At 32.3% G+C, this 4382-nt stretch overlaps 1 protein-coding gene across 4 annotated transcripts in view; it reads right to left on the bottom strand.

The window, feature by feature from the left end:
• Window positions 1-3247: 3247 nt before the first annotated feature.
• The window catches only part of LOC106879187 (serine palmitoyltransferase 1), a 53637-nt gene continuing 52502 nt past the window's right edge, over window positions 3248-4382 (bottom strand). For all 4 annotated transcript variants that reach the window (XM_052969948.2, XM_052969951.2, XM_052969949.2 and 1 more), the window contains exon 15: window positions 3248-4382. This exon is cut by the window's right edge and continues 320 nt beyond it. The gene's annotated coding sequence lies outside the window, so the exon portion shown is untranslated.

Raw genomic sequence — 4382 nt, 5'->3', positions numbered from 1 at the left:
ACACACACACACACATAATACATACATATATATATATATATATATATATTTTTTTTTTTTTTTATTTTTTTTTTTTTTAAATAACGTCGACCACTAACGTGGACAATTAATGCGCTAGAAATAGATCACATTTTGTGTCTATTAAGACCTAAAACTTTTTAGGTCTTAATAGACACAAAATGTGATCTATTTCTAGCGCATTAATTGTCCACGTTAGTGGTCGACGTTATTTTTTAAAATGTACCTTAATCCCCTGAGATTGCAGATAATATTTCTGAATCTCTTTGATTCTTTAAATGTGCTGGCCCCCTGATAATTAATCGATATTAATTAATATATTAATATATGACTAATTACCAGATCTTATAATAATATTTACCCATTACTCATGTTCTCATTCTGAATATATTCGACGCAGAAAATAGTTTCTGCGGATATATTCCTGGAATTAGCGCGCCAAAACGAAGACTTTTGAACTTTACCATTAAGCTGTAATTAGCAGAACCATATGCACGCGCACCCATGGCGGTGGGCAACTATGTATACGATTCTGATAATTGCTGTTACATTACAAATGAGGCTGATGAGGAATAGACAAATGGTAAGAATTTGTTAAATCCGAAACCTGGTTCCTGTTTAATAATGATTTTTTTAGGTGATTTTAAATGTCTTGCCCGCTCACGTTTTTGGTATGCTGCTATATTTCATGTTGAGAACTTTTTAGGTCTTAATAGACACAAAATGTGATCTATTTCTAGCGCATTAATTGTCCACGTTAGTGGTCGACGTTATTTTTAAAATGTACCTTAATCCCCTGAGATTGCAGATAATATTTCTGAATCTCTTTGATTCTTTAAATGTGCTGGCCCCCTGATAATTAATCGATATTAATTAATATATGACTAATTACCAGATCTTATAATAATATTTACCTATATATATATATATATATATATATATATACATACGACGGGCTTCTTTCAGTTTCTGTCTATCAAATCCACTCACAAGGCATCGATCAGCCCGGGACTATAGTAGGAGGTGCCACACAGAGGGACTGAACTCGGAACCGTGTGGTTGGTAAAATTTTTAACATGAGTAACGGACCCTATGGGGACAGAATAACCCATTCCACAGTTACGTGGATAAGGGAGGTAACTCTTTGCGAAGTCACTTTCAGAAATTGATTATCTCCCTTACATCCATTGGTCATTAAAAAAATTCTTTAATATTTTTATATTACATTGACGTGTTTGAAAGTTTTTTTTAATATTTGCTTCCGGTTTTCTAGCATCAGTGACCTCTATATCTCTCTATCCATCTTTCTCTCTTTCTCTATCCATCTCAATCTCTATATCTATCTATCTATATCTATCTTATTTGTCTAACTAACTAGCCCTCTCTCTCTCTCTCCCCCCCCCCTCTCTATATATCTCACTCAAGTTCAATCGCTATTATCTACACTGCAAGTTTTCAATCGCTATTTACAAACAACGACAACAAATTACTGACAGAAAGAAGCTCACTATTATTGATGGAAGTAATTTCATACATAATTTACTGACAAAAGTAATTTCATAAATTTCGCTTCAATCCGTACACTGTTAAATTTGCTTACAAATTTCTTATTTACTTTTGCAACGGTTTTGTGTTTATCTGTTGTTAACGGTTTTTTTCTGGTTCCTTCGATACTGGTTCTTTGGTTCACTGACAAATTTCACTTCAACCCATACAATTCTTTATTTTCTGTAAAAATTTCTTATTCAGTTTCTGCCCGTCGTACTAAGAAATATAATTTCTGTTACCCAGTTATTTTCACTGTTTACTATCTTCTACACCCGTGTATTTCTGTATACGTGTATAAACATACCCAGAAGGAATGTGTCAAATTTGTCTACCTCCTCCCCTGAAATTTGAAATCAATAATATATGGAAAATAAGGCGACAAGCTTACAGAGTCATTACCATAGTGGGGAAAAAAAATTAGTGGCACTTCTTCTGACTTCACTTTCTGAGTTCAAATGCCAGCGTGGTCAACTTTGCTTTTCATTATTATGGGACTTACCCCCATTCCCAAAATGGCAGGGCTTGTGCCAAAATTTAAAACCAATGATATACAGAAAATAGTATCTTTATCCTTTTGTTCGAGGTTACATGCACCAAAAGAGAAGCAAAACAAATTAAATTAATATAAAATTTTTTTTTATTTGAACCAAAGATGCAAGCTTACTCTTCAAAAAAAAATAGAATATATATATCATTTTGTTCATTTAAATCTCTGTAAAATTTTGTTTCATTGTTTTAAAAAAGAAACAATCAGCAAATAGTCAACAATTTTAACATAACAAAATATTGTTATAGAGGAGTTGAAATAATATAACAGTCAACCAGAGTCAAAATTTGATGATTTTTAAAGTCTAAGTAAAAATAAAATAAAATTTAAAAAATTAATTTCATAATCTACATGTGTCTGCACATGTTCCCACAAACAAAATTCCAATTCTTTGTAAAAGCATCGTGTGTATATACATATATATATATACACACATATATGTATATATCCCCATACATATATACATACCTACACATTTATTTATTTATATATATATATATATATATATATATATATATATATGTAAATACATGTATGTATATGTATACGTATATTGTGGGTTGATATGATTCACTCCATTGCTGCACAGAGTTTTACTCTATGTGTGGTTAATCAGACAATAATGAAATGAAGTAAAAGGAAAAGTTGCATTGGTTAAGATATGTTGTAAAACCAAGTGACCTAAGATCTAAACATGCCCCAGTAAACAGAGGCACATCATATAACAGCATGAAGTTGTAGGCTATGTTTGACTAAAACAGTACACACCCTGAAGGAGCCAATGAATAGGAGATCTGAGATTGTGTCCATCTGTCGTCACAGGAGACAATTCCTTTTGAAGAACTTGTCTGCAGTATGTATTTAATCTGTGTAGTCAAAGTCGGCACACTATAATCATTGAAGAGTAAGTCCTCTTTGACCATGGCAGTCATGCCTGTAGGCCAAGCTACAGTGCTCTCCCTTACATAGTATTGGATAAAGCCAGCAACATGAACCACCAAGGGGGTGCAACACAAACTACCACCTGATCATTCGACAAATGAATGATTTAACCAGTCTCACCTATACAACTTTTCCTTGATAAACTGAGTATTGGGCATCATCAACTGATTCCAAATAAATATATCTCATGTACTGATAATTTTTCCTTACATTTATAAACAAAAACATGTGCCTCTCTCTCACACACACACACACACACACACACACACACACACACACACACACAGTTGTGCGGATTAATACCAATTTCATAAACCTTACTTTGAATGTAGTGGTGTGGTTCTCCACCACAGAATCTAATTCTGGTTTATAATCAATATTTTTTCTTATGCTATCCCATGTAACATAGGACACATTTTTCTTTTAGATATTTGCATGGGTAGTGCAACTTCATGTTAAATTTTTAAGGCAATAACTACAGAAGTTGAGGACTTATATAATAGAATTAAATTGGAACTTGGCTCAACTCACCAATAACACAATGACCAACATATTCTAATTCTGACAAAGATATTTAAAAACACTTCTATGAAAAATCTCAATACCTTCTTAAACACCCATTACCTGTTTGACATATATTGTCCCTTGGGAGTTCACAATGCACCCCATCTGGGGGCTACTACTCAGGTTAAGAATCACTGGTCTAATATAAAGGCAACTGAATAACATTCCCTATCAGAATTTTTTTCAATAATGATTTATGAAGATTTAATCTTAGACGACTGGAGGGAAAACCAGGGATTAATAATCTGGAAATTGCATGTAGTTTTACATATTAATTAATGAATAACAAAGGAACAGGAATCACGTAATCAATTTCATTAGCTAAAAGCTGTTTCTGTTATGGAAAGTAATACACTCAGAGCTGAGTGCTTCTGCAATATAGCTTCCTTGAAGACTTTACACATATGTGTATGTGTGTGTGTGTGTGTATATATATATATATATGTGCAAACACACATATATATACATATATCTAAAACAGAAGACTGTATGGAAATTAAATGTTTCACGATTCAATACTCAGACTTCTGGAAATCTAACTCCTTTCTCTCTCTCACACACACACACACACATGCATGCACACATACATACACACACACACAAACATGCATTTAGCCTATCTCAACTCCTTTGAGCACAACCATGTCTATCTGGATATTTTTATTTATTCTTATTTAAGTGAAATTTAATTTCTTTCATTTTTTTTTTCTAAATTTTAATTTTTTCTTGATTTTTTTTTTAATTTAAAAATTTTTCTTATTTA

Source organism: Octopus bimaculoides, chromosome 8, assembly GCF_046866305.1.
Source record: "Octopus bimaculoides isolate indiv1 chromosome 8, ASM4686630v1, whole genome shotgun sequence".
NCBI classification, from domain to species: domain Eukaryota; kingdom Metazoa; phylum Mollusca; class Cephalopoda; order Octopoda; family Octopodidae; genus Octopus; species Octopus bimaculoides.
Note: the sequence above shows the minus strand (reverse complement) of the source record. Positions and strands in the feature narration are given on the sequence as shown.